Here is a 10,000-nt window from a genome sequence, read left to right as displayed (position 1 = left end):
TCACTCTACAGGTAACTACATTATCTACAGGTATCTATGTGGATTACTGTTAGGCTATCAACTCTAAGCTACTTTGCTACTGGTATCTACATCCTGCAGCGTTACAGGTGTGCCAGTATATAATATAAACCTACTATTTTATGGCCGTGCCCACCGAGCTAACCCCAGTGGGCGTGCCCCTGGCACCGGGCTGGCCTTCCGACAATCGCTGCAGGTCAAAACAGAAACAAAAATTTCCTACACTCTACTCCTACAACCATAGTATATATTGTTATTATTTGTCGTAGTTAGTGTGCTATAGTCTAGTCGGTATGGTCACACCCTCCCCCTAATCCTGGATGCGTCGGATCCCGATCGTTGTTGACGATCGGCCAGTACGCACCCCGGCGGAATGGGATGATGCGTTGTGTCTAGAGAATTTGTAATCCTACCTACTCAATTTCCCTTCTGTATTCCCTTAGGACCTTGGCGGAAACCTCGCTAGCCAGTTTATCAATGATAGTGAAGGAGGTAGCGTCCCTAATGAGATGGAAGGTGTCTGTGTTAGGTAGTGAATTTCGTAAATCCCGTGCTACGTCGTCGAAAAGCGGACACTCATAGACCACATGGTCCGGTGTGCCCAGTTCAGCACCACAGTCACACGATGGTGTCGCTCTTTTCCCGAACCGGCAAAGATATGCCGGGTACGGGCCATGCCCAGTGAGGAAGTGCAGCAGTCCCTTACTTGGCTGGAAGTGTTTCATCTGTAGTCTTTCCTGTACATTTGGTAATAGTTGGTATGTTCTTCTTCCGGTCTCTTCCCCATCCCAAATTTCCTGCCAAAGTTCCATTCCCCTTCTTCTAATTGTAATTTTGTCCCCCACTCTGACTCCCATTATATCCATTGTTTTTTCTATTCTCCCCTTTTTTACCCAATACCATGCAGCCTGCTCCCTGATTTTTACATCAAGGGGGCATAGGCCCATGAGTACTAGTAATGCTCCCCCTGGAGATGTTCTATATGCCCCCACTGAACGAAGTATCATGTTTCGCTGCACCCTCCGCACGGCCATGGCAGGAACGACCCTCGTGAGCCTGTGGGCCCAGACCCCGGACCCGTAGCCCACGATGGAAACCAGGATGGTGTTATGATACAATTTGATGAGACTTGGTGGAAGATGAAAACGTCTATGGCCAATGTTGATGAGATTATTTAGCACCTCTAATGCCCTGTGTGTAGTTGCCTCAATATGCCTGCCGAAACTCCATTTTTCATCTAATATTAGCCCTAAGTATCTAGCTTCCCGACGACGTATAACTGGCGTGCCATCCATCCTAACTGTAGGGTTTCTGACCAATTGGCCCTTTAAGAGTAGATAAGTCGATTTGTTTGGTGCTATTTTTTGCTTCGTTTTGTGGCACCATTGTGAAAGTTGTGTCATGGTTCTCTCTATCTTTGGTTCTAGTTCCTCTCGGCTCCGGCCGCCAACCCACAGGAGGAGGTCATCCGCGTAAGCTATCACCTCTAGCACATCTGCACAGCTCTCCAAGGTCTCAAGAAGAGGCTCCATATTAACATCCCAAAAGAGTGGCCCCAGGACAGAGCCCTGTGGACACCCCTTTGTTATCTTTTTGCCCACTCTACCGCTAGGGGATGATAGCCAGACCTCCCTGTCCTCACAATAGCTCCTAAGACAGCCATATAGCGGCCCTGGGCACTCCTTCTCTCGCAAGCGAGAGAAAAGTGAAGGCCACCACAGGTTGTCAAAGGCGCCACTGATGTCCACCATGATGCCAACTATATACTTATGTGTGGATGACCCGCAGACCTCAGCCGCCATGGCGATTGCGTCAGACGCAGAACGCCCCGGCCTAAAGCCGAACTGCCTGCTGCTCATTCCACAAAGCACTCGGTGTGCCATCAGCCTGTCAGCCAGTAGCCTCTCTAGCAATTTTCCCAACAGATCCAACAGACAAATGGGTCTGTAGGACTTGACCTCCTTTGGGTCCTTATCCGGTCCCTTTTTTATAATTACTACATTTGCTTGTTTCCAGATGGTAGGAAACCTTTTGAGGCTTAGGGCCTCATTGTAGATTCTTGCCAGAGGTGCTACCAGTTGAGGAGCGAGGTATTGTACCACCTCCGCTATAATGCCGTCTGGTCCTGGGGCCTTTCCTCTCTTAAGTGCTTTAATGTGCTCCGCCACCTCGTTCTCCGAAAAAGGGTACACCAGGGTGTTGTTTTGGTACTCTTCTACCTGGGCTTGCCTAATTAGGCCTTGTTCTTCTGTGTCCTCATTTTCCACGTCATCCGGAAGTAGGGACCGGAGAAGGACTTCAGCAGTTTCCTGCCATGTCCCAGTCATCCGATTCCCATCCCGGACGGTAGATAGTACCATAGGTGACCTAATTTTTTCCCTGACTATTTTATATGGAATGCCCCAGGGATCTATAGCCAATTGGCTTTGGACGTACTTCTCCCAACTTACCAGCCTTACCCTTTTGAGCTCCCTCTGGAACTCCTCCTTGGCATTCCTATAGACTCCCAGCCATCTCTGTTTTTCTTCCCAGACGACACTTCGCTGATAGTACCTCCTCGCCCTCCTAACCGACTGACGCAACTGCCCTAGCTCAGCTGACCATGGTGCCGGGGAGGCCGCGACAGCCCTCCTCCTAGTTGGTACTGCAGCCTTTACCGCTCTTGTGATGGCACTAACCAGCTCCACAGCATGCCTGTCGACGTCTTCATCACCCTCCGGCCATATCGGTAGAACAAACTCTCCTGCAAGGCGCTCCCAATCAGTTTTATTATAGTTTAGCTGAAACTCCCACCCTATGTCCCAGTGGCATTCCCTATCTGTAAGCTCAAACGTTATTAAATTATGGTCACTCGTTGTTATTTGGTCTCTTACTTTCCAATTATTCAAATGCCCAGCAAAGTTAGGTGATACTAATGTTATGTCTATGTTGGTTCCTCCTCCTCCACCGCCTGTGTAGGTGGGGGGATTCCCGGCTCTATTAGCGACCAAGTATTGTAGTGACATTATTGTCTCCTCCATCTTCTCCCCTCTTCCGTCCCGGGTGCCACTGTACCACAGGGGGGATTTCGCATTGACATCTGCCACCACCACTATCTTTCTACCTCTTAACGCTGCTGTTACTCTTGATAGATGGTCTAAATAGGCCTCGATGTCCTCGCCATATTGGAAGTACATATTAACTAAGTGAATGACCCCGACTGGAGTCTGGAGTTCAGTCACAATACAGTGTTCGTTTGAAAAATGAGCCAAAACTGTGACTCGTATGGCTTTATTTAAAACTATAGTGGTGGCTTTAGGATCATCTCCAAAAGATACTATTTGCCAGCTGACACTGGCGAAAGCTATGTTCCCCGCAAGAGAGTATGGCTCCTGCAGACAGAGTACATCAAGACTCATCTCCTCCACCACCCTCCGTAGCTCCTGCATGACCAATCGACTGTTATGTGCATTAAGTTGTCCTATTTGTAATTTAATCATCATGGGAAGTACGTGTGTACGTATTGTTCTGGAAAGGTCTTTCTCCAGTCAAAAGCTATCCTTCCATTGGCTAGAACAGCCTGCTTATAAATTTCATCTAAATCGAATTTTTCGTTCCTCCTTTGGAAAACCTTCTGAACAAGGTCACGCAGGGCGCCAAAGTCAGTGGGGAGATTCATGGTCTTTAACTGTATCCTATCAACAGCCTCCATGGCCGAGAAGGTGACTTTACGTCCGTACTGGTGTCCCACCCTCACTATATGCCTTAATGCTGTGGTCAGGACAGCCGGCTCCTCCAGACGCGAAAGTTGCAAAGCGTGTTCTAAATTTGGGTAGATCCTGATGGGGTCCACCTCTAAACGTTTAACTAACGGTTGGTCACAGGTATGGGTAACTACTGTACTACTAATTGCATTGACTTGGACTGGTCCTACAGATGTGAAGTTACTTTTAGTTTGGCCCGCTATTGCAGGACGCCTGACTGTGGGTGCCCGATCTTCTGGCAGTCTCGAGTTCCGGGGGGAGGGGAGAGCGATTGCTTCCCTTTCACACGGATCTGTCTGGATGGATACATCTACCATTTTTTCTGCTTTTCTTTCTTTAATGAAGGTTAAAAATTGCCTGAATTTGACAGCCCTGGCCGCGTCCCTACGCCTCTTCCCCGGAGACTTCCTTTTTGGCATCCTGCGCACAACTGCGGTTTCAGCCATAGTCAATCCTTGAAATTAACCTTTGCTCCAGCATCCTGTAAGTTGGGCAATTCCTACCTGAGGCATTGCAGGTCTTCTTGCCTCTCTTTGTACATGGGATACAGATTCCGGATTTTGTACAATTTTTTCTAATGTGATCTTCCGCTCCACATCTGGAGCAAGCCGGCTTCCTGTCACAGTACTTGTGGATATGATCTAAATCTCCACAATTGTGGCAGCGAGGCACCACCAAGTAGTCCCTAACGTTAATAGCATGAAACCCAACATATATCCTTCCCATAGATGTGAGCTTTTTCCACATAGATCCTGTAACTTCTGCTACGTGATGCACTGTCTGCCTGTCTCGTGGTCCTGTCTTAAATTTTAATTTGAATTCATTTGTAAATTGTTCATTAGTCATGTCATCGAAATTCTGATTCTTTATCGTGTTACACAGTTCGTTGTTATCCATCGTAACCGGTACATCATACATTATTACGAGTGGGTTCCTCTTCTTTGGGGGTTCGCACTTGACTGCCTTGCACAAATTTTGATTATTAAGAATTTTATTTTTATCTTCTTCAGTCGCCACGTCCACAATCACTACATTTTTAGTTGCCCTTACTTTATTAACTTTTATCTTATCCTTTACTGGGTTGATAACAGTCGTGAAAATCTCCTGAACCTTCTTTGTGTCTTGGCCAGGCAGGGGTCTTAAAAAGACCGCCGTGTCTGGCTTTTGTGCCACTTTCGCTATCGTCTCTCTCGTTGTCTGGGACTTGGGTGCAGCCTGAGCTACTACACCAGCCCATGTCCTAGCCGGTTGTCTCCTAAGGGTGAAGTTTTCCCGTTGCAGCTCCACCACTCGCCCCTCAAGCCTTGCATGAGCAATCGCCCAGGAGGCAAGTTCATTTTTTATGGCCAAGATCGCGGTTTGACTGATCTTACCATTCTTAACGTTGGACTCCAACAGCTGTGTAATTCTGTTGTGTCTCTCCGTAACACTTTCGTCGATATCCTGCATTTGCCCCGATGGGTCGGGAACAGAAAGCATCGAAGCTCTCGCGGAAGCACACGATTCACTTGTCTCAGGTTCAGCCATGATTGACAAGTGAAGAAAAAGGGGTTGGGAGCCCGTCTCTAACCCCGGACCGGCTCCTCTGGCATGGGGGGGGACTAAGATGCAGCTCGCCCACCAACCTTGTCCCTAGGCCAAGGGCACCTCTGAGCCGCCGAGTTCAGCACACCGTTGCCAGTGTCCTGGTCCCCTTCAGTGGCCCCGTCACCGACGATTTCTCCCAGTGTTCCTCGGCAAGTGCACCCCGCACTCCGGAGAAGCGGATGCACTTCTCGCCCTTCGCCGCCTACTAGCCCGAGCTCCCACCAACAGGCCAAGGACCCGCTCCTACTCAGGTGGCGGGCCGGTCACCCAGTCGTTCGACGGTCTGGACCCAGCTAACCTGGCCCAGGCGATGTCACCACCCCCTGGGTTTGGCAGAACACGCCCCGGTTTACCACGGGCGCGGCGAAGTGCACTTGCCGACTCGCGCCGAGGTCCCACGCCGACAAACGACGTCGCTGGCATACAGAGCACCAGCTGGTCTTGTGCTCTGCGAGTTGAGGGACAGATGGTTAGTCCCTCAGACACAGCTCCCCCTGTGCCACGCACCCTTCGCTTTCGCCTTGGGTTGGGGGCGTTTAACGTCCTACCGTGACGGGAGTTTAACGTCCTTCCTTGACACAACGACAACCCTCACCGTTCCACAGCCCGGAGGTGTTATGAGAGTGATGATGTGATAAAATGATGGTATGGCCCGGGTCTTATGTTGTGGAGTTTGACATCATCGAGACGGTGCGGCACTCAAACCCGAGTTACGTTCCCCGGAGGGCCTCCACACGTACTGGGGGATCATGGCCGACCATGTCTCACCCACCGCTTTTGATAATTCACGGTGGGCCAGTGCGGTTCAGTGAGGATTGCACCCAGTTAAGGGCTAGCCGTTTAACGTCATGCATGGACGGCCCTTCCCGCGTTAGCTTCACCCCATCTAAGGGGGTTACTGAGCGCCGGGGCCACGTCAAGGCCACGGGATAGGACATTACGGTCCCCGCCCCACTCAGGTTCCTCTGAGCCACAGAGCACTTCAGACAGTCTGAAGATTTCCGGGAATCAGAGGGTCTCCTGGCGGTTTTAACCCAGTTTCGGAAGGCAACACACCTTCCCCAGGTGGCGCCACGCAGACCGCTTTCCCGTGCGTCGGGACTCTGTTTGCATGTATTAGCTCTAGAATTACCACAGTTATCCAAGTAACGTGGGTACGATCTAAGGAACCATAACTGATTTAATGAGCCATTCGCGGTTTCACCTTAATGCGGCTTGTACTGAGACATGCATGGCTTAATCTTTGAGACAAGCATATGACTACTGGCAGGATCAACCAGGGAGCTGCGTCAACTAGAGCTGAGCAGCCGGCCGCCCGGGAGTGTGTCCCGGGAGCCCGCGCGAACACGCAAGCGTCCGCTCAATTATTCTGCAAACAGGAGGAGGCTGAGCTCCCCTGCACAATACACCTCGAAACCCTCTCAGGTCCCGGCGGCGCGCAGCGCCGTCCTAAGTACTTGGTCGGGTTCGAGAGAGGCGCAATCGCCCGGAGTTTGGCGAGTAGACGCTTTAGGTGCGACCACCCGTGCTCCCAACTGAGCTTGCCGCTGCCGACAGAGGCCCGGGAGCGTGCTGTCGTGGCATTGCCGGCGGGAGACAACACGCGCCACCTACGGTGGCCGGCAGCTCCAACGCCAGCGCCACAGAAGGACAAAAGCCCCACTTGGGTGCCGAAGCGAACTCTCCCAGCACAGCGCACGCGCCAACACGTCCGCACAGCTGCGATACAATCCACCTGCGAGAACCGCAGAGGCGACCGAGCAGCAGACGGCGTCGCGGCGCCGAGCGCCGGGCGGCGGCGCATCCTCAGCGCACACAGTCCTCAATCGGACCAGCACACTGCAGATGTCCACCGCGCTTCGCACCGGGCCCGCGAGGACCTACTTTGGCCGCACGGCGCCGCGTGCAGGGTGCGCCGGCGCGCAGCTGCGCCGCCTGCCGCCTCCGTCGGCCGGCGCGCCTGCCACTGGCCGCCCCCACCAGCCGGCTGTAGCGCGTGCGCCCACGCACCGCGCGGCCAGCACGCCGGGAGGCCCCCCCTCACCGGCCGGGGACGGTCCCACCCAGCCACCGCCGCGTATCGCTTCACACCCACATGCCATTCACGTTCGTGGGCATGGTGGGTATCGCTGAAACAACCGGTTGGTAGCTCAACCGATCGTCGCCATCACTGATTCACCTCTAGCGAGAACAACCGCACCACAACGGTTTACCAGTTCTTCATTTGCGTAACGTCACCAGCAAACGTAGACGTCCATCGCCATTTGCAAATTCAACGATTGTTGCATGCCTGTGTCAGGTGTCACGACACACTATGTCTGCCCACATACACGCAACAACATGTGCACGCTTCGCGAACACGTGGAAGGTGGCCCCCGTACGTATGCGATGTCCATTGCGCGAACGACTGTCAACCGGCCTCTGTCGCATGTCGCAGATGTGGAACGCAGTGCACCATGCTATCACGGTGTGTGAGAAGAGACGACTACGTCTGACAACACGCGCCACTACATCAACAGACGGCTCATGGTGATCGCCATCCACGGCATACCATACTGCAATCCAGCTCTTATAGGGAGACGACACGTAGCTGAGTGCACAATATTTGGACCGTATGGTTCGCCGTTGTTGGCGCAGTCGTGGTACGGTCACACATGTACCACGATGTATCATTCAGTACATGAGGACCAATGTGCAGTACAGTGTGTGATTTGGACGTACAACATCAGCGGACAGTTGACACAAGCCGTACCACAACGTAGGCTGTGCTTCGCCATGCGAATGCCAATGAACAACTGCGAAGGGCATTGAGCATGTACGTCCTGCTGCCGTCCGCATTACAGTGTATAGCTGCAAGGTGTTTAACATGAAGCGATACTCTGGGGACCGGGCAGTGCGAGTAGCAAACTATATTGCGGGGGTTGCAGTTAGGCAACACTACACTAATTTAACGCGTCGTATGACAATTACAGAGCAGGTTAAGGCCCAACGTGTGTTGGGTTAAGGCGCAACGTGGGTTGGGTTAAGGCGCAACGTGGGTTAGGTTAAGGCGCAACGTGGGTTGGGTTAAGGCGCAACGTGGGTTAGGTTAAGGCGCAACGTGGGTTAGGTTAAGGCGCAATATAGGTTAGGTTAAGGCGCAATATAGGTTAGGTTAAGGCGCAATATAGGTTAGGTTAAGGCGCAATATAGGTTAGGTTAAGGCGCAATATAGGTTAGGTTAAGGCGCAATATAGGTTAGGTTAAGGCGCAATATAGGTTAGGTTAAGGTACAATATGGGTTAGGTTAAGGCGCAATATAGGTTAGGTTAAGGTACAATATGGGTTAGGTTAAGGTACAATGTGGGTTAGGTTAAGGTACAATGTGGGTTAGGTTAAGGCGCAATATAGGTTAGGTTAAGGTACAATATGGGTTAGGTTAAGGTACAATGTGGGTTAGGTTAAGGTACAATGTGGGTTAGGTTAAGGTACAATATGGGTTAGGTTAAGGCGCAATATAGGTTAGGTTAAGGTACAATATGGGTTAGGTTAAGGCGCAATATAGGTTAGGTTAAGGTACAATATGGGTTAGGTTAAGGTACAATGTGGGTTAGGTTAAGGTACAATGTGGGTTAGGTTAAGGCGCAATATAGGTTAGGTTAAGGTACAATATGGGTTAGGTTAAGGTACAATGTGGGTTAGGTTAAGGTACAATGTGGGTTAGGTTAAGGTACAATGTGGGTTAGGTTAAGGTACAATGTGGGTTAGGTTAAGGTACACATTGTTGTAAGGAAAGGTGTATTGGGGGGGGGGGCGGCGGCGGCGGCGGCGGCCGGTTTGTTGATTGTGATTATAGTAAGTGGATGCCTGCGGCATCATCTGATTTGCCACGTCAGGATGCACCTTTGGCTCATGACAGGCGGCGCTCTGATTCCATGCTTGTGGCAGACCTGTGTCTTTCATTCCTGCCATTGTTTGTGTGCTGTGACAGGAGGCAGTATTGTGATGTTGGGTGTACCCCTGTGTAGGACATGTGTGGGTGTTGGTGGCTTAGCTGAGCAATGGTGGTTGTCGGAAGGGTGGGGTATTCTGTTTTGTGAGTGGACCTCCCGGTCTGGTTATGATAGTGTGGATTGTCTAATGTGGCGGAGAGGATGCACTGGGTGTTGTTCCATGCTGGTGCTTACATATTGTCTTTGTGCCTGTTACAGGCAGAGAGTAGTGCGTGATAAGAGTGTCTGGCTGACGTGTGGTTGTGATTGTGAGCAGAGTCTTTCAGCATGTATACGGACAGTTGTATACATTATCTGTATTTTGATGGCTCTATCTATTACTAATCAGCGCCGTGTATACGTTTCATCCGGTTCCAGTCGAAACTGTTGTATCTCTGTACATTAGTGACACGGCGAGGCCGCCATGTAGTTACTCGTCTCGGCAGCTTCCACCGGTGTATGGCAAATGATTATAAGGAATCAGTCTAGTCGTCAATACCGATAGTGTGACGTCACATGTCTGGGGTGGGGGACGCTGCGCCCTTCCGGTGGGTCATGGCCTAGGAAGACTCTTCCCACGCAGGGGGGCTTGGACTGTCATTGACTCTTCCGAGTAATATACTTGCCGTACGTTTTTGCGACTGCGAGTGCAACGCTCACCGGTACCGAAATGGATGGAGC

The sequence above is a fragment of the Schistocerca serialis genome, unplaced genomic scaffold, assembly GCF_023864345.2.
Source record: "Schistocerca serialis cubense isolate TAMUIC-IGC-003099 unplaced genomic scaffold, iqSchSeri2.2 HiC_scaffold_1162, whole genome shotgun sequence".
NCBI classification, from domain to species: Eukaryota; Metazoa; Arthropoda; class Insecta; order Orthoptera; family Acrididae; genus Schistocerca; species Schistocerca serialis.
This window is presented reverse-complemented; position numbering follows the sequence as displayed.